This window comes from Aquila chrysaetos, chromosome 5, assembly GCF_900496995.4.
Source record: "Aquila chrysaetos chrysaetos chromosome 5, bAquChr1.4, whole genome shotgun sequence".
Classification (NCBI taxonomy): Eukaryota; Metazoa; Chordata; class Aves; order Accipitriformes; family Accipitridae; genus Aquila; species Aquila chrysaetos.
In genome coordinates this window covers 38,086,511-38,106,980 of record NC_044008.1, presented here as the reverse complement: position 1 = coordinate 38,106,980, position 20,470 = coordinate 38,086,511, and the positions used below count along the sequence as shown (strand labels likewise).

Below are 20,470 nucleotides of genomic sequence, written 5' to 3'. Positions count from 1 at the left end.
TATTGTTCTGCTTTGGGATCTCTAGTATTGCCTGTTGTCCTGAACTGCTTTTCACCCAGCCAGGTTTCAGGAGACAGCTCTCTGGACACAGCAGATACTTGGTTATGATCTCTTGGAAGATCAGAGATCTCAGAGGAGAGGTTCCCCACACAAAGTTCATGTTCAGTCTAAGCTTGGGCATGGGAACTTTCCTGCCTACTTGCATGGTCATCAGAGCTTTGCTGCTACACCAGGAGGTGTCCTGCCTGGTCCTGGCAACTTCTTCCCAAGTGCTCAAGGGTTTGTGCAACCATGTGGGGAACTGGGTCAGGGAAATGATCCAGTTAAAAGCTATGCTGAGCAACATCAAAAGCAGGTTTTAGCCAGGCAGTTTCCCAATGCTGCAGAAATGCTTGTGTTGGTAAAAGAGAGCTTTGGGTCAGGGTAGGAATGGGGAGCCGTGGGTGGACTGTGGTCCATGAAGACTTGCTGAACATGGCCTGTGTGGGTAGGCAACTGCAGGGACAACAAACCTGACTCCTGCTGGGATTCTGGCTGGCACGTCTTTGTTTTCTTCCCAGAGAGCCCAATCTCGCTCCCTTGTGGATGGGTTGACGTTTCAAGGCTGCCGTCGCTCACGGAGAGTCTCCTCACCACGCTTTTGGTAGGCTCCTTGTCTCCCAAGGGCGCAGCGCAAAGGGCTGTGGGCGCAAGAGGAGAATGCTGGAGCTGCACCGCACCCATGCCCATCGTCGCTGCCTGGGGTGAGGGGGGTTGCCTTCAGTAATCCCGACTAATCCTTTAATCTGTATCAACACTGATAGGTATTAAAGCAGCAGATAAGGTTCAGACCATGGCTTGGAGCTCAGCGATATCCCCACCCTCTTCCAGCTAAATCTGTGCTGATTGTGCTTTCTCTTAAGGGGACCGTGCTTGTTTGCTGAGCAGCTGGAGTGGGTTGAGAGGGTGGATTAGCTGCTCCCAGCTGGAGCATGCCCTTGTCACTGGGCTCCAGCTTGCCAGACGAGTCCATCGATCTGTCTACATATGTTCCCGGTGACCAGCATCCCGTGCTTGCTGGAATGAACCCCTCCAGTTGCGTGCTCCTCTGCCGATTTGGAGCAGATCTGCTGCCTCCTGCTTTTTATCTGTTACGTCCACCTGGATATAAGCCTTATTTGGCTGGAAACACTTCATGGAGCTCTTAGGCAACAAGTGTGAATCTTTCCTGGATCAGCCGGTGCTGCCGATCTGTGGTTCGTTGCTGCCTGCTGCTCTGCAGCAAGATTTCTCTCCTACACCACCTCCAGACCAGGGCTCCCACCACCACATCCTTCTCCTCCAGACCGCCTGCCCTCTCTTCTTTTTGGACACCTTTACTCATGACAGAGGTCTGCAATGTTCTCACCTGTACAGCACTTGGGCACCTTCAGTTCCCCAAATGATCCAGTGCTGTGAAGGTGGGACTCCAGAGCTGGCTGTCCCGTATTTAGTGCGGAGCAAATGAAGATTGTTATGCTGGGAAGAGCGGCTCCTGGTTGCGCTCGCTATGCGAAGCAAACTGTCCCTGTTGTTTTTGCCATCGTAGGCTCGTCCCCCCTTTCCCTGTCCTCTTCCAGCTTCTCCCCATGCTCATGGGATTGCTCTGAGTTTGCCATCGGTTCCCTCATCAGCAAAGCCATGGTTAATCCTTCCCTTAAATCCTTTAAGCTGTCAGCAAACTACCCCCTTCTTAAACTTCTAGCACGCAAGCTCGGCTGGGACGGAGCCTGGCTCACAACCCCAAGGTTTTATTTTTGTTCCCAGATCATCAGCTCCCGGTCCCATTTTTGGCCGGCACTGGAGGCTCCCCCAACATTGCTGTGCAGCAGTGGGTGGCTCGCTTGTGCGTGGCCTGCAGTGATATATCCTAGGTGTAAAAATATTTAGGTTCTTAATTACCTAATGATAGGTTCCTGGTGTGTCATGTTGTTTGAAGTTGCAGGTGAAGATTTGTTGCTTAGACTCAACGCAGCTGAGGTCTAGCCTCTCTGAGGAGCCTCCTGTCCTGCGGGGCAGTGTGTGTTGGCGTGCTCCTCGTCTATGTGGGCTGGACATGCAGCTGGTGGGGCCAACGTGGGCTAAAAAACTAGAATAAAGATTTTTTTATAGGCACACTTGCTTCTCTGCACCCAAAGTCTCAAACCTTTGTGTAGCTGTTTCACTCTGAGCGATGATGATGGTGCATTGACAGTTTGGCTCTTCCAGGTTTGTTTATCCCTTCAAAACACAAGGTTGTATCATTGTTTTGGGCTGTATTTTCATCAGTGATTAAGTTAGGTGCTTCAGTTGTTACATGTCTTCTTCTGTAGTATCTCTGAATATCCCCTTGTCGGAAAATCGGCATCCTCTAAGGCATTCGGCAGAACCCCAGGGAACAAAAAAAATTGGTGAGCGCTTCTCAAAGTCTCAACCTGCGTGTCTTGAGTTTCTCTCCCATGTAATCTGGTTTCTCTCTTAAAACTCTGGATGAAATACACTTCGGAAGTGATGGGATTTGCATTGTACTTGCTCTTCAGGGCTGTCAAACAAGCACTGCAAACCTTTTCCCACTCTTGAGCCTAGGGGGAGGGCACAGAGACTCTGAGGAATATTGAATGGCATCTTGCCGCAGAGTGGCTGCGTCTGGGGATTACTTGGTAGAACAGAAGGAAGGAAAAAAAGGTTAATACGGCATTGGCAGCCGGCAGCTCCAGAAGCTTGTGTCCTTCAAGCTGTGATGGTTCAGCTCAGCGACTCTTGGCTGACTCGGGTGCAGGTGGTTCTCAGCTTATCCCTCCGGTCTGGCAGAGGAAACGGGATTTGGAGGAAATACCATACTAAATTTGAATTTCTGAAAAACTGATTTCTTAAAATTGATTTAAAAAAAAAAAACCACAACAATGTGCTTGTTAGCACAGGCTAATTGCAAAAGCCACGTGGCTTGAGAGTGGACCTGTGAACATCCTCTTTTTGCACAGGCTGTTTTGCTGCTTGCTCCTTGCCTGGCAGTGCAGGAGAAGGGACCGCTTAGCTCCGTGTTAGGCAGCGTCACACCAGCGGTGGGATTCACGGAGCAGCCAGCTCTGCCTCCGAAGCCTGTAACGCTGCAAAAAACCCTGGGGCCGAATTTGGGGTGAGTTGAGGTGGGAGAACACCCACGGGCAGGTGTCAGGCAGCTGCAGAGCTGCTCCCATGAGTAATGCTCCTGCCTGCTGGTTGCCATCACTCTTTGCAGGAGCTCAAGGGAGGATCAGCCTCCAGGCATTACATGCTTTCACGCAAGCTGATGTGCTTGCTCACCTACCACCGGCAAGCACGGGCTTGAACAAAAGCCGGTTGCCTGCATCTGTGTGGTTTTATTTTATTTATTTATTTATTTATTTGCAACAAGCTGGGTGATCTCGGCTTGGCTGTTGGCACTGCGTCTTACAGCATATGACAGATAATCGGCCTGGCTCCCCGCCCGTGGAGGAGGCGAGGCTCCTATCGATATGTGACCTGGAAAGGCACGTCGGCTTTATAAATCACTGCCTGCTGCTGCTGGTGCTTTGCACCTCTCTCCTGCTTCTTGGCAAATTCAATATCCGCCGTGAAGCTCCTCGCTGCTGGGCGAGTGTGCTGCTTGCGATCAGTCTGCCTGGGGCAAGGAGGCAGGGCAGGCTTCCCTTCCAGTCACTTCTCCTCTTTTAATGTGGTTTCTTAAGGGACGAGCAGAGAAAGTAACTCCGATAAACTGCAGGCTGGAGCCATGGCTCACTCCTCTGCCTGTGCTCCTTGCGACGGTGAGGATGTGTACTTATGGATACCGGGACTGCTGCCCGACCCCAGCCAACAGCCTACGCCTTTGAAAGCCAAGGATTGGTGGGTGAAGGATGGTTTTGCTGTAGCAAAGTTTGGATTTCAAGTAGTTGCCCGGTGCTCAGCCTTGGGGTGTATCAGGTGTCCAGCTCATAGGGGTTAAGCTGCACCGGCCCTCCACTGATCCGCCGCAATCGGTCACGAACTGTCCTGGGAGCAACCGCGTGGTGGAAACATGGTCTGCGCCTCTGATCCTTTTTCTAGAAACAGTGAAATCAATGTAGTGAATGTTGTGGCGTCTTCTTTGGGGGTGTCGAGTGGGCTGTTCCCACGGGTATCCTCAGAAAGAAGCCTCTGCTGCCAGCTGAGCCTTTCCTGACAGCTCCCTGCTCGAGCCGGCGGCGTTCCAGCAAGGAGCGCCTTGTGCCTTTCCTCCAAGCATACCTGAATTCGGAGCCCAGCTCTTTGGATTTTTGAAGCCACCAGCAGGTTTGCTAACAAGCAGGAGGAGGGCTTGGGGTCTGGCCAAGGGCTTGCTTTGGCTCCATGCTTGATTGGTTACCAGCGCTGAGGTTTGGGGTGTCTCAGGCTGTCCTGTCTATTGTAGGGAGCAGGGGAGGGATGAATCCCCTGATCTCGCCACAGGCTCGTTAATAAGCCGAAAGCCATTTTCTGTTGCTGGATGAACAGCAGCAGGAATTGCTCGGTGGGCACACGGTCAGGCCCTGAGCTTTGTGAGTGCTGGCAGTCCCCAACACTCGCTAAACAGAGCAAAAAATTGCTGTAGTGCTTTATTCCAACAGCAGGAGCAGAGGCGAGCGGAGCTGCCAGCCTGCCGGCACTCAGCTGAGCACAGGGAGACCACTGCTGCCTGAGTTTGCCATCCTGGAGCAGGCAGTAGCACAGGGCTGGGCTGTCAGACGTGACGAAGAGGAGGGTTAGGTGAGAAGGCTGCAAACCGGTTGGTGGACAATTCCCATGGATGCTTTCCTCATTTGTCTGCCTTCGTTTCAGGGCCGGCTTTTCCAGCTGGGAATCAGACCAGCAGCTCCTGCTTGATTTCCACTTCCTTGAAGGTTTTTGCTCCTGCTGTATTCAGGCTTTTCCTTAAGCATCTGCTTCTCGTGACTAAACATGCAGCGAAGCTGGTCACGGATCTTGGCACTTGGTTTGCCACTTTTCGGTGATGATGCTTTTCTGGCATCCCAGTGCCTCCGCTTTCCAGGCTGCGTTTGAGGAGCTGTGATATCTGGGATCAAGCCATGGAGGCTTTGAAGGATGACATCTCCCGGGGACGAGCTTAGCTCTCCTGCTTGCTGCAGTCGGTGGGATGGGCAGGGGTCGATGACGGGGACCGGGCTGTCCTTTGGGTGGGAACTGCGGTGCCTTTGCAGACCGGAGCGCCAGCGTGGTGGTGGGAAGCTCCATCTCCACTCCCTGCTTGCCCTTGGCGGTGGTGTTTGCCTGACCCCGGGTTTTGCGATGGCTTGTGGCTCTTGGGAAGTGTGTGAGTCCTGAGGTGACTTCAGGAAAAGGACTTTGGGGCTTAAAGCACAAAGCAAGCCATGTTCGTGGTCCGCGTACGGTGCGAGAGGAGCTGGATGCAGTGGGTGAGGCCTCCGCAGCTGCAGCTGCGGCTGTAAATAGTGCCCCTCTCCTTAGGGAAAGAGTAAATTGTTTCCCCTTGCTTGCTGCATCCCTTTCTCTCTCCCAGTGCCCTGTTTCTCCTCCTCTTCCCTGCCATTAATTGCTTAGTGGTTGCTGATGCAATTAAAACAAGATGTGTCTGCAGCCTCTGCGCTCGCCTCCCTCCTCCGAGGTCTTCCTCTGCCTGCGTGCAAGGAGGTGGAAGCTGCTGGCTTGTGAAAGCAGCTCAGGTCCTCGTGTTGGCTGGCTTATGCCCGCAGCGTAGGGCCACGCTGGATTGTCCCCAGAGAGGGAGAAACTGCTGAGCCAGGGCTGGAGCAGGGATGCCTCTCCTGGCCCGAGAAGGTGGCTGTTTGACCCTCGCCGCTCCTGAGGATGCGAGCAGGCTAGAGCAGAGACCGTCTGCCTTCCTGCAGCTGATGTCTAACAGCAAATGTGGTTTTTTTTTCCTTTGCTTGGGGACCAGGGGTTGGTTTGCAGGTGCAATGCTGTATGCATCAGCTTGATCAAATGCTGGGCAAAGCCTTTCAGGTTAAGGAAGACCTATGTGGGGGAAGCAGGAGGTGGGGAGCCCTGCCTGTTGGTTTCTTTGGGTGGTCTGCATGCTCCAGAGCATCCTCCTGCTCTCTAGCTGTGGTGCACGTGCTCTCACAGCCTTGGTACAGTCATGAAATGCTGGACCTGAAACCCCAAGCTGGGCCAGTCCCCCGGGAGGACTAAAGGCACTGGTTGTCCCAGCGTGGCTGGATCCAGACTGGAAAGCACGTAGCATTGGATGGGCCAAGGCAGGGCTCATGGAGGAGGGTGGGCGAGTGGTTGGGCAGGGTGGGTTTTAGTAGAAGGGTGGGATGCAGCTGCTTGTGCCGTGATGGCTGGGGCAAACGCTCCCAAGGTGGCATAAATAGGAGCTCCTGTGCATTTTGTGTTTCCAGCTCTGGACCGGCTTTCTGTAGCCTTCGGTTAATGCCCGCATGAGATTTGCGTGGGTCATTGCCTTGCCGTTGGAGCCGGGGCTGGCCGTGCTCTTCCTCGTGCCTCTGCTCCAGGCTGTCCCATAGCTGCCAGGCTGAGGTTATGATGACTGATGGGTAGGACATCTTGCGGGGCTGGGGATCATTTGTACAGCAGCTAAAGCTGAATGGCTGATGAGTTATGGTCTCTTGGCTTTCAAGGGAAGAAGAGTGATAGCCACGGACCATGGGAGATGCTCAGCTAAAGGAACAGGACCCCGGCTCAGTAATCTCTGAGGACAGCAGCTGCAGAGTCTGCTGGCATGGAGGCCAGAGAGGGCACAGAAGACATTTGCTCTGCTCTGGTTGGGAAGGGAGGTTGCTAATATAATGGAGAAAGGCTTTTCTCCTCTACTAGTCCGCATCCCACATCTCTCTCTGCTTGCATAGCTTTGCCCAAGGCAGTGTCCCCTGGCATGACTCCAGCTGGACACCCTCCTCTGTTTCTTAAACGTTGTATGTCTTCTGGTCTTTTCACTTGCTCCTTCTGGAAGTCAGTGCTGCTCTTCCAGCGCTGCCCATTGGCTTTTGTGTGTCACTTTGGCTTTTCACATCCTTGTTTGTGTTCCTCTGGTTACCTTATTCAGGGATGTTCTTCAGATCCCCTTCTCCATCGTGTCTGTGGTGGTGTTCCTCCATGTGAAGGGAGTAATTTCTTGGCTTTTTACCAAGTTTTAACTCTTTAATCCTGTTGAATCCTTCCCAGCCCCTGGTCCCTTCCTAGGCCCCATGCAGGTTTGCTAAGGCTTTCATCCCTGCAGCTGTCAAGTTTCTTGTCTGAGGCAGTGCCCTTCAAAGGCCAGCATTTTGTCTTTAGTCTCCATGGCCAAGAAGCATCTCGGAGATCTGACATATCAGCCGTGCCCCTCTGCTTTCCTGGCAGCCTCTGCTGCCATGCACGTTTGATCCCTCGAGCAGAGGCTCTCCTGGCTTCAGGTCTGGGGCAGCATGGCTTCTCTGAACTGCTGTACTTTGCTTCCTAACTCTTTTTTTGACCCTGGGTCTCTGCTTTCTTGGTGGGAGTGGGTTGGGTTGGCCAGGGACTGTGTCCTTGAGTTGTGCCACTGGGCAGCATTGTGTTGGATGCCCTTGGGGAGCTCCTTGGTTGACCCCGTATGAGCTACATGATGTGGTTTAGGGGATGTGGCCGCGGTGTCTGCTGTAGAGAAGAGCTCGGTGATGTTCAGACAGGTGCCAGGGTGTCACGTTCTGCCTCTGCTTGACGAAAGCCACCATCAGGTGCAGATGTTGGCAGAGACCCAAAGCGATGGGTAGCAGGAGCAAGGGCTTTTGCTGTCCACACCGCTCTGGGCACAGGAGTTGCCGCAAACAGCTGTGCATCCATCCGCCTCTTGCCTTCGTGTGCACCTTCCTGCCCCCTGCCAGGGAGTCCTACGGTTGTGCAAAGCCCTGCTGCTCCCTGGCCAGCGCCTTGCTTCATAGCCCTGACCTGGGGCAGCCCTGCCGTCTGCAGACAAGCACCCACTAGCATGCCCTGACATCCTGGAGGTGCCAGTTGACATGTTGGGGAGCTTTTCCCTCAGTCCAAACAATGTCTTATGTGATTATTGTCAACAAAAAGCTGTTATTCCTTTCTATCAGGTACAGGGCAAGAGTAGATGAGTGTGTACAGACATGCCACCTCTGTTTTCAAGAGAGATGGTGTGATTAAAGGTCAGATGGGTTTATTACAGGCAGAAATGCATTTCTGTTTCTTCAGGCTGAAGTAGAGGTATCTAAAGCTGTTGGCCAACCGTTGCGGTAGTCCTGTAGCTTCCAGTGTAGGCTCTGGAAGACCATCCCATTGGTAATGGGGAATCCTCTCTTACAGGGTGCCATTGGGTTACAGCACTGATCCAGACAGGCACGTGACTGGTGTTCTTGGGAGGGACTCTGGTATCCTGCCTTGTCCCAGTTGCCTTGGTTTTGTATTTTTGGGGTTTTTTTTCCTCCCCAAGAACCTGGACTTGAAAAAAGAAAATCCCTAACTAGGAATCAAAGGCCAAGAAACACTGTGGGACTGGCTTCCCAAGGAGCCTGGAAATGTGGTGCTGTAGGGTAGTGGGTTACCTATAGGATGAGGCCATCCTTTTTACGGAAGCAACCAGAAGGATGACTTGAACAGCACGTGATGCCCACCCGTGGCCTCCTGGCCAGTTCTGAACCCTTGGTGGAGTCCAACTCTGAACCCTCAGCATTTCTTGGGCAAGACAAATTTTTAATTGTCCCTTGAAGCCAACCGTTGGGCGTGGAAAGCCCTGGGGAGCAGATAAGGACCTTCCTGATCCCTTCCCACCTCTCATCAAGGCAGGAGGGGAGGATGGAGGAGGTAGAAACATACAGCCAGCAGGTAATTAACCCCAGCGCTTGCTCCTTGTTGACTTTTTTTGCCTCGGAAGAGCTGGGAGCCTTTGCATGCAGGCACTGGGGTGCTCAGCAGCTCTGTGGGCTTCCCTTGCTGAGCCCATGGCTGCTTTCCCAGGGCAACTGGGGTGCTCGGGGTACAACGTTGGCACTCCCCGTTCCTGCCAAGGGCTCCCTCTATTTATGCCCCCCTTTGCTGGACATGAAAAACCTCGAGGCTCTGGCTTATGACTCTACTGTGTCTTTCCAAACAGGACTTGTGTTCTCCTCCACGGGCTGCCTGGTTTGGCTGAGAGCACCGCGATCCCCCTCGGGCCCAGGGGAACGGTTGATTTTTTTAATGACAGGTGTCCAAGCTTGGGGCTGCGGTGGCCAGCAAAGCCTGATACATGGCAGGGTGCCTCGAGCATGGTGTCCTTGGTGCTAAGACGCCCGTATTTATTATTATTATGCTCTTTTTCATGACATCAGGATTGCTCTGCCTTTAGCTGGCTGTTAATTTGAACAATCAATGAAATTTCAACAAGGAGGGGAATAAAATCGGTGAGGATCTGGGCTTGCTTATGGTGGGTCTATCTCTAGCAGCATCTTTGCTTTATTTTAGGGATGCTAGCTAAAAATCCAGCATGTTGGTTGAATATAACCTTGGCTGGCTTTCAGCCCTGCCGCTGCCCTGACCCGTGTGCCTGCCAGCCCTGGCGTCTCGTTTTTGCACATGTATGTGCAAAAGGTGCTGCTGGGTGGGAAGAGGCACAGCGACTGTTGGCATCGGTCGGTGTTTTTTCGGTGGTGACTGTTTTCTGTCTCATTTCAAAACAAGCGTTGGGGCTTTGTTTCGTGGCGAAGGGGAGCGATTTCTCGTTAGCTGGAATTCGGTGACCCGTGGGTATCCCTGCGTGCAGCCTGAGAAACGCGAGGTTAGAGGCTAAAAACCTTCCTGGAGCTTAATTGGGCTGGAAGAAAGCTTCAGCTGTGGGTGGTGTCGGCATCCCCCTTTGGTGGGGGCTTATTTGGATTTCAGATACAAGCTCTTCCACTCGCTACGGTCCAGAGGAGCCGATGAAGCAGCCACTTGAAGCTATTTTTCTATTTTTACATCGAGTGCTCTCAAGGAGGAGCATGGCTGCGGGCGGCATAGTCCTGTGATGCAAATTATGAAGCTCCGCTCCCTTAGATGTGCTGAAAGCCCCCAGCCTGGTTCCACCGCTCTCCGGCTGGTAGGTAGCCTGCAAGTGATGAGTTATGGTCTGGCTTGGCTCTAGCTCGTCTCCTCTTCTCCCTGGCTGCTCAGCTTCCCCATGAGCGATCGATCCTCTGCAGTTGTGCTGCTCGACCGCCGGCGGCTGTCGGTTGTCAGCACAAAACCTGCCGGGTGAGACCTTCAGGCATCGCAGCCCAGCTGTGTCCAGCGTCCAGGGCACCGGCTCGTGGCAGCACCGGCGGCGTGGGATTTGCAAGGCACCGCAGTTGACGCAAGGATGTTTTTTTGGCAAGGGCAGTGCAGGAAAAACCGGACCCAGGATGAGTGCCCGGGGCTTGACTTGTGCTGCATGGGGAGGTCGGTGGGAGTGGGGGTGCCTCGCTCGATGCTGTCATGCTTGGGGTGTTAAAAATGGGCACTGTTGAATGCTGCAACTCTGAGCAAAGCTGTGGTTATTGATCCCGGTGGGTGCAAACCAGACTTGTGCTGCAGGCGGGTTCATTGGCAAAGCCCAGCTCGGGGTGGGATGTTCCCCGCAGTGTGGCAAAGCCCACGCTCCTGGGGCAGAACCTAGCTTGGCTCACACTCCTCCCGGCGAAAGCTTTTGATCAGACCTCTCAGGGGCACTGAGAGGCATTTGAGCTGAAGAAAGGAGAGCTGCTTTTCATCTCTGAGGCTGGAATTAAAATCCAGATTGATGGTAGGTGATGGGAGCATGTGGGTTCATGTGCAAAGCTGGTACCTCCTCCTCTTGTGACACATCAGTAGAGATTTTGTGGCAATGTGAGCACGTGTTGTGCTGCTTTGGGGTCGGTGCATGCGAATGGGCACCGTTCTGCTTGGGGGTTAGAGAGACAGCGGCTTGATTTCAATAATTAAAAAAACCTCGGGAGATGGCTTGAAGAACTTTCTATCGAAATTGCTGCGTCCCACAGGTACCGATGCCTGCGTGTTCCTGGCAGGAACCGATGGACAGGGGTGCAAGCTATTGCTCGAGGGACTGGGGAGAGTGCAGCGTGTATCAGCCAGAATAGGGGTATTGGCTTGTGCTGCTTCAAAAATAGCAGGTTTGAAACCATTTGCTGGAAAGCTGGGCTTTGGGGAGCGGGGGGAGACAGTCATGGGACCCAGCACAAAAAGTGAAGACGTTTATTATCCCTCATTTTAGGGTGAGGTTTCTGTCTTGTGTGCCAGGGAGACAGAGGCACTTACTCAACAAGTGACACTGGGAGCCGCTCCTCTGGATGTGAGTCCCCACAGGGCAGCACGGCGCTCGTCCCTACTCTGTGGCCACCTTGTATGGGACATGCGCGGTGACACCCCCCCTCTTGCTCACCCACATCCTCATGTATCATGTGATTGGGCTTATTTCTTGCTCACTCCCCTCCTGTAATCTCCCCATCAGGCCATCGGACAGAGCTGGCTTTGTGTCTGGAAACCACCAGGATCTCTCCTGGCAACTTGAGCAAAACCTACAAAGAAGAGGAGATGAGAGCCAAGTGGGCAGCTTCCTAAATGTGCAGCCTGCAGGGGCTGGGACGTGAAAATCATACCAAAGTAGGTCTTTAATATTAAATAGATGGAAGGAAGATGTCTCCTCTTGCCTGAGGGATAAATAGATCTGAAACTCCTCGTAGACTTTGCTGCTTATCGCATCTGAAATACGTGTGTGTCGCCCTGGAATTGAGCCTCTCCAGGAGCCGCGAATACCCGGCTACAACATGCGTGTAAAATGCTCCTGCTTTTGCAGTGTACGTGCAGTGTGCTGGCAAGTCTTTAAATGCAGTGCCCAGAGAATGGATTTGCTTCTTTTCCCCCAGATCCATAGCTGCGTGCACCCTGTGGTCTGGACGGGGAATGAGATGTGACGCTTCTCAGCATGCCACCAAGGCAAGTGTCGAAGCTGGCTGTGGTCCCCTGGTGCCCTCAAAGTGATGCTCCCCCTGTGCTAGATCTCCTCCAGGAGCTGTGTAGGTGGCTCAGGAGATGCACCCCACTTTGCAGGGACCTTGTGTTGTCTCCTTCCCTCCCACCCCTTCCCCAAGCAAATTTTATAGGTACGAGCGCTGAGCACATGGCTTGGCTTCTCATGCCTTGGAGACGAGTCCACAACACCTTCAGGACCAAATGTCGTTTGTAGCTGCAGGGTATTGGGTTTCTTGTACAGGAGAACTGCTTAGAAAATACTCCAGCTTGCTGCCTGCCATTTGTAGGTAGACCAATGTGATGAGAGAAGGATTTTTTCTTATCCGTTTGGCCATGGACCTCCTGGTCCAGCCATAGAAGTGGACTTCCGCGCTGAAGCTGCTCTCTCATCACAGTGATGCTTGTTATCATGGTTGCAATGTGGAAGAACCTCAAGAGAAGTTAACCCTGCGAAAATTTGGCCAGCCTGAGATTTTCTGGTGCCTCGTCTGAACTTTGGGCAAGCCCAAAACTGGTGGATGTTGGCTCTCAGTGAAAGGATGAGGACCTCTGCTGTGTCTTGAGAGTGTCATGAATGTCACTGTTGGTGATTAAGAGGCTGGTGCAGGGGGGGGGGATCTGGGGTGTCAGCAGCACTTGAGTGCTGAGGGGATGCCATGGGGAGTGATGTGGGTGCCTTTTGGTACTGATGGAGGGACGTGAGAAAGGGGGAAGGAGGAGAACAGTGGAAGGATGAAGGATTTTCCCACTTGGAAATACTGGTGGGCTTAGGAACAATTTCACTGCCAGGAAGCTGTGGCAAACGTCTTTTTTAAATGTTCCTATCCTTGATCCATCCCATTCCTCCTTGCTGTCGCCCTCTGCATCACCCTGCGTAATTCCTCTCTCTCCTTTTGATGTTTTCATCCCTCATGTGTTTGTAGATTATGACTGTGTCCCCACATAGCTGTTGCTGAACCAAATTATCCATATTTAGCTCTCTTAATCTCCTCTTCCAAACCAATCCTTTCAGCCTCATTATTTTTGTTCCTCTTCTCTGAACTTCTTCCAATTTGACTATGTCCTTTTCGGTCATAAGATGTCCAGAGCCGAGTGCGGTCGCTGCTCTCCTGAGAAGAGCCATCAGGGCAAAACTATTACATTCCCCCTTCTTCGATACTGTGTCCCAACTGAATTGGCATTGAGAGAGGCAAGGACAGTTTGGTGTAGACGCAGCTGAGCGAAGTACTGTTTGCTGCTCCTGGCTCTGCCTCCGGGTCTCTTTTGCAAGCTGGTCTCACCGCATTAGTACCTGGTTTCCTGGTGGCTGTGGAAAATAGGACAAGTGTAGCTGAGACAGCTTGGTGACACTGCTTTGCACCTCTGTGCCATCTCTCTGTGGAGAGGAACCCCTAGGCCATGTTGCATGGATGAAGACCAAGAGGGTAGATTTAGATTTGTGTGGTGGGTTGACCCTGGCTGGATGCCAGGTGCCCACCAAAGCTGTTCTATCACCACCCTCCCTGCCTCAGCTGGACGGGGGAGAGAAAATATAACAAAGGGCTCGTGGGTCGAGATAAGGACAGGAGAGATCACTCACCAATTACTGTCACGGGCAAACCAGACTCAGCTTGGGGAAAATTAACTCAATTTATTACCAATCAACCAGAGTAGGGTAATGAGAAATAAAACCAAATATCAGAACACCTTCCCTCCACCCCTCCCTTCTTCCCAGGCAGACCTTCACTCCCAGATTCTCTACCTAAGCCCCCAGCAGCGCAGGGGGACAGGGAATGGGGGTCACAGTCAGTTCATCACACGTTGTCTCTGCTGCTTCATCCTCCTCAGGGGCAGGACCCATCACACTCTTCCCCTGCTCCAGCGTGGGGTCCCTCCCACGGGAGACAGTCCTCCACGAACTTCTCCAACGGGGGTCCTTCCCACAGGCTGCTACCAAAACTTTGCCACACAAACCCAATACAATTGGACATAACAAATTTTTCTGATGAGGGTGGTGGGGGACTGGAACAGATTGCTCAGAGGAGTTGTGGATGCCCCATCATTGGGGGCAGGTTGGATGGGGTTTTGAGCAACCTGATGTAGTGAAAGATGTCCATGCCCATGACAGGTGGGTTAGACTAGATGATCTTTGAAGGTCCCTTCCAACCCAGATCATTCAATGATGCTAAGATGGCATCTTGGATATGATCCCCTTCTAGATCATTGGAAGGACCATCTTGTGGTAATGCTCGACTGATTTATGTACATCATAAATCAGTATTTAATAATACTGTAACTCCGTAGCCCCACCGCTTTTCTTGCATGGTGACTCCGAGTGTGACTGACACTTGCTTTTGGACCCGTTTGCAGCCCTTGGAAGTTGGGAGATGCAACCCAATGCTGTAGTTCTGGCTGTTGTGGAAAGTACAGCAGTCCCCATGCCACATTTACATCTTGATTGATGAAAACACCTGCAGGTCAAGCCCATCTTTCACTCCATATCCTATCTGTTCTTTCTAGGCTCTTTTCTGAAAACACAAGGGCCTTTTTTCACACCATCTTTTGTGCTTTACCAGATGTAAAAGTTGGTTTCTTAGTGGTGTAATAAAACCTCATCTGTGCACGCAGTTGCATTGTCCATCGTGGGTCCTTTGGCTCGGCAGCAACAGCAGAGTGTTGCAGTGGCTTATGGGCTAGGCTTTGTCCCTTCTTACCTGGGAACGGGCACCAGTAATGCAGTTGCTCTGGATACTGGGATGGATGGGGAGAAAGGTGGTCCCTGGACCATGCACCCAGCAAGCAGAGAAACCCATCCTAGATGAGGCAGGTCTGAGCCCAGCTCATTTTTGCTGCAAGTTTTGGATCCATCTCCTTCCTTCTACGTTTCCTAGAGTCCAATTTTACACTGCAATTGTTAGTAAATCCTGAGCTGTCTCCCCTCTGGTTGACTTTATATGTACTGCAGCTTTCGAAAGATAAGAACTTTGTGCAAGACACTGTGCCTGGATGGACATCATTAATTAATTAAATGATTTAATTATTAATGCTCTGAGTTTACATGTAGGTGTGCACACTTGCGTGGCTGTGCCCTGGCGCGAATTGCTGGGGGCCTAGCAGCCACAGTGCCTGGGTATTGAAGGTTTAGACTTGCAAGACTGAGGTGGAGAAAAATTGGGTAAAAACAATGAAGAAAAGATTGAAGCAGGCAGGTGGGGCTGTGCCATTTCCTAACCGACAGCTGAGCTGCTGTGCCAGCTTCTCGTGCTCAGCCCTGACCTACCAAGTGTCTGCCTTGGCCTGTGGTCCTTGGCTGCTAATCCTGGCCAAGGTTTATTGGTAACTTCAGGGTATTCATCCTCTCCAGAGGGCCTGTTTTCAGTCTCTTTTATAGTGCCCAGCAAATGGGGAGTACCATGTTCTTCTGACCTCTTTGAAGGTGGTGGAGGAGTCAGGTATCCTCTGGGAAGGACCTGGCCTGGGGTGTTTGCATGGGGACCTCTAACTGCGGTGGGAACCTGCTGTCTAGGGCTCATGCTGGTGTGTACCTGTGTCCTGGTTTCAGCTGGGATAGAGTTAATTGTCTTCCTAGTAGCTGGTATAGTGTTATGTTTTTGAGTTAGGTATGAGAAGAACGTTGATAACACACTGATGTTTTCAGTTGTTGCTAAGTAATGTTTAGACTAAAGACAAGGATTTTTCAGGTTCTCATGCCCAGCCAGCAAGAAAGTTGGAGGGACACAAGAAGTTGGGACGTGACACAGCCAGGGCAGCTGACCCAAACTGGCCAATGGGGTATTCCATACCATGTGACGTCACATCTAGTATATAAACTGGGGGGAGTGGGGGCAGGGGGATCGCCGCTCGGGGACTAACTGGGTGTTGGTGGGCGGGTGGTGAGCAATTGCGTTGTGCATCACCTGTATATTCCAATCCTTTTATTATTACTGTTGTCATTTTATTAGTGTTATCATTATTAGTTTCTTCTTTTCTGTTCTATTAAACCATTCTTATTTCAACCCATGAGTTTCACTTCTCCCGATTTTCTGCCCCATGCCACTGGGTGGTGGGGGAGCGAGTGAGCGCCTGCTTGGTGCTTAGTTGCTGACTGAGGTTAAACCACGACAACCTAGCGTGGGCATGGCAATGCTTGCAGTAGGAACTTCAGTTCAAGCATGATATAATTCTCCTTAAAAACAGAGATTAACTGCTTTCTTTATAGCCTTCTGGGAGTTACAGCATTACCCACACTTACTGGCAGGGCAGACCTGTTGATTAGCCTAAATGGAGATGCCAAGCTCTGTCATATGTTCTTTGTCCCTACAGCTGCTTGGATGGTGGGTTGTTCCTGGATGTACCTGTGGCCCTGGTGCTCAGGATCCCGGTCAGGGTACTCTGTAGCATGAGACAGACCCCACAGGTCTTGTTGCCCACTGGGGAGTTGGCAGGGCTAAAGCAACTTGCCACGAAGATGCTGCTTTTTCATGATTTCCCTTGCCTGCTTTGCAGATTTGGGTTTTAGGGTTGCCTCTAGCTTGGCTGTTAGCAACCTCTGTATCCTTTGGCCGGGTTTTGTGTAGCCAGTGGTTATCAGCAGGCTTTTAACGGTGGCTGGAGCCGCATCACACCGCGGCAAGTGGTTCATGAAAGGCCTCCTGGATTTATATCCTCCTTCCGGGAGATTGATGCACCGAGGTGCTCGTGAAAGCTTTTATGTTGCTCCTTTGCCTGCTCTAATGTACTGGTCAAAGAGTGCTGGTATTAACGGTGGCCATTTGAGCGCTGCTTGGATTTGGGCATGAATTTCACGTGGTTCAAAGCAGAAAATGTATCTGCCTCGCTGTCATTGTGGCTTTGGTCCTCTTGCTTATGGTCTTCCTACGTGAACGTCTTTTAGTGGGAAAAGACCAGAAGATGAACGTGGGAGTGGTTGGTTGAGAGCGGCCGGGGAATGGCACCTGGTGGAGCCTGTTGTAGATGGACATAGTGAGCTGGAGGGGGTTTCAGGGACTTGAAGAACTGTCTTCTGCAAGAAGGTTGGGCTGGGACCTTACTGGGGAGCCAGTTCCTGGGGAACAGATGATGGCTTCCAGCCCAGAAAGCAGAAAGATGATGACATGCATATCTCTGAAGGGAGGCACTGAAGAACTGGGCTGCACTGGTGGTTGAGAAAGTCCCCAGGAAATGGGCCTGCTGTGTCTCCCATAGCGGGGAAGGATCCTTTTTCTGCTTGGGTAGAGTTGCCTAGTTATTTTGTTGGGTTTGGAGGAAAGAAAATAAATAAAAGCAAGACCTTGCCCCACGGTGGTTCTTCCGCTTAGCATCCTGGCTTGAAGGACACATGACTTGTGTCGGCGGTGCAGGGGATGCTGGAGGCAGAGCAGCAATGTAAGAAGCCAACCACGCATCAGCCATGTTGGCCGTGTTGACAGGAAGGTGGGCATGGGATGTGGTGGCTTAATGTGAGACCTGGGTTCCCAGTGGGAAGCTGCTTGTCGTCATCAGAGCTTTCCTGCTTGGACAGCACTACCAGAGGTGAGGATGACTCTGGTGACCAGGAGCAGCCTCTGCACAGCAGCAGTGGTGCTGAAGAAGGGGCCAAAGTCTGGGTTGGTCAATGCGAAGGATGCTTGCAGCCATCTGTGGTCAGGCTCACTGTTTCCAACCACCTCTGCCCTCCCTTGACCCAGATGCGTCTCTAGTGCTTTTCCGCATGGGATCTTTCCCCTTTTCACCACCAACTGAGCTGCTTTGCATTTTAATTCAATAAAGCAGGCGAGCCTGGTGCAGCCACTCCATGGGATGTCAGTTGTCGGCAGTAGGTGAACCAAGACCCCAGCACCACGTCCTCAGTCATCTGACGGGACTGATGCATGGCGGTCCCAGTTTGGATTTCTTCTTTCCCATGTCTCTCACTCACGTCAACTGTCCCCTTTCATCGCTGTTCTTTGCTACCTCTCTCCTACTGGAGACTTTTTTTTTTTTTTTTTTTTTTCCTTCCTAGAGCAGATCTGATAGTCTTGTAAGTGGTTGGAGCAGGTGACTTGGTGCCAGCACGTCTGTCTTGGATACTATTCCTGGCTTTATTGAAGACACAGTAATATGCAAGGCTGTGCCTCTGCAGTGTCTGCCTCCTCTTGATCTCGAAACGCTGCAAGCAGTGAGATAAGACTGGTTGTGTTCAAGCAGGGATTTTATTCCCCTCTCTGCCGGGGAGAGAAAGTGGCTTGTCCGAGGTCATGCTGGGTAATATTTGCATTTCTCCAGCGGTGTGGCCAGGGTTGATACGCATACGACTGTCCGGATCACCTGGGTGTTTGGATCAGTCCCTCGTCATTGGCACGGTGGGAGATTGTACCTGTGCCGTTACCGGATGGGCTGTCGCACCCCAATATACCCGTTAACAGTGACCGGCTCTGTTTTCAGCGATGCTGGAGGTGGGGCCATGAGCTTCATGCAGAAGTCCTTGTCCAGGCTTTGGTTGTTACGGCCTGCTCATGTGCAGCCAGGGCAGACTTCCCCAGCCAGGTCCTCCCCAAAATGCGCAGATAAAGATGAGTCTGAGTTTGAAATGTGCCCGCCGACCCCAGCCGGCGTGCTGTGTTGTGCCAGCCGTTTGGCCACCATCTTCTCCTGCTGTTCTGCAGGGACTTGCCGGCCAGGGAAGGGATTTGCATGGATAGAGGCAAAGCCCCTCTGTGCAGGGGACCAGCTGGACCTCAGAGCTGGGATGCAGGTGCTTTGCATGGCCCGGAGAGGATGCGCAGGCAGCATTTTGTAGGCAGAACCTTCCTGTCACGCTGTGCCATCGACGGCCTCGTGGCTGGGAGATGCTGGGAATTTCAGGCAGGTGTCTGGGGGGGCGAGAGCAGACAGTGAAGAGCACTGGGGACAAGCCACCAAGGAGCAGGGCAGGGAATTGGCCTCTCCCGGTTCTGGTTTCGGGAACGGTGAGAGTCCTGCATGGCAGGAGCCAGTCCAGATCATCTGGGTGTCTCTCTCCCAGCCTGCTGTGCAGCCTGGGGCTGGCTTTACCTGCAGGCTTCCAAGGACAAGCTGCATCATCCGAGGAGGGACATTGGGACCGCTGCTCCTTAAGAATCCTTAGTTCCCGTCCAACTTGCCTGGCTCTTCTGGTTGTGGCACTGGCCACGAGGTCCCACACTCGCTTGCCCTCTCTGCATAGTGAATTTGGGGAGTGCCATGCTGAGCCTGCTCCACTCCACAGCATGTGGAAGCATTAATCCTTCCTTCTCGTGACATTTACTGCTTCTTGCTAGAGGGGGCTGTCAGAAATGGCGATCCTCCTTTTTTCTTGGACTAGCTGCCCTGATGTCCTGTGGACTCGGATTTACCAACTAAACCCAATGTCCTCCCTGAGTGTGTTCCCGCGGCCCATAGAAATAACTGGCTTAGTTTATAAAGCTGGCATTTTTCCAGGGAAGGGAAACTTTCTTCTAAAACAGATTTTTTTTTTTTTTTTTTTTTTTTTTTTTTTCCCCTCACATCCTGATGTCAGCAACCTCACCCTCCAGCTAGCAAGAGGGAAGAGCAATGGGTAACAGTGTCGGGATCGGTGCCCCAGGCCGTGCTCCCGGCTCCATCCTTGGACCTGACGCTTGTGCTACCATTATTTCCCTGCATACGGGGATTTGTTGGAAGCTCTTGTTGGCTACTGTCTTGCTGGGGTCCAGGCAGATCCAGCCAGCAAACAGTCAGGATTCATTGCCACCCATGCTATTCAGGGAGGGGTCTTCTGGAACCTCCTCCATGCTGCCTGGGGTTGTGTGCCTCCAGTGTGTCGGGATGTTGTTGCTGGGCGATGTGACCAGGAGCTCTGGGCGAGTCTGTTGGAGCTTATTGAGCAATGCTTGCAAGTAGATTCAAGATTGAATCGTAGGCGTGGTGGGCACCAGTGCCAGCAAAGGGATTTGTCATAGGCTCTGCATACCCAGCTTTGGCGGTCAGGCTGGAGAAGACTCCAGTTCCTCTTTGAAATCCTTGCCAAGGTCACCGGTACTGGTGGAAAGGCACCTCAGGTACTGCAGTTTTGAGGTTTGGAGATGCCCACCAAAGATGTTCATCAACTGGATGGATCTGCTCTCTGGTTTTCTCTCTTCAGCGAGTTGGAAGTTCATGTTCCCAGGTCCTACTCTGAAAAAGCAAAGGTGTTGGGGATGTGGTGACTGAACAGGACAAGACTGACAACATCAAAGCTCCCAAACGTTGGGCTGAGCCATGCAGTGATGTGGGAGGTGTTGGCTGCAGCCTTGAGCAATGCTTCTGTGATGGAGCAGTTTTGGTCCATGTTTTGTCTCCTGACACATGGCAGCTAAGAGTTTGTGACCAGTAATGAGGCTTCCCCTGGGCTTTTGTTGTCTTATCTGCATTTGCAGGAGTTGAAGGACCGTTTTAGATGAGAAAAATGGGCCACCGTGCTGCGTACCTCGTTAACGTGGGGATACACTGGAAGCCCAGCACCATCTCAGGTGCATCAGTGGTCTCACGCTGACCACTGCAACATCCTCACTGACAAATGGGGTGCAGC

General features: G+C 52.2%; 1 protein-coding gene and 1 long non-coding RNA gene across 4 annotated transcripts in view; both read left to right on the top strand.

Moving 5' to 3' along the window:
• The window catches only part of ZNF609 (zinc finger protein 609), a 75,065-nt gene that overhangs the window by 32,960 nt on the left and 21,635 nt on the right, over nucleotides 1–20,470 (top strand). The gene's annotated exons all lie outside the window — the stretch shown is intronic.
• Nucleotides 10,653–12,542, top strand: LOC121233290. Its single transcript, XR_005932333.1, has 3 exons — nucleotides 10,653–11,266; nucleotides 11,426–11,577; nucleotides 11,841–12,542. It is a non-coding gene; the product is annotated as an uncharacterized LOC121233290 (long non-coding RNA).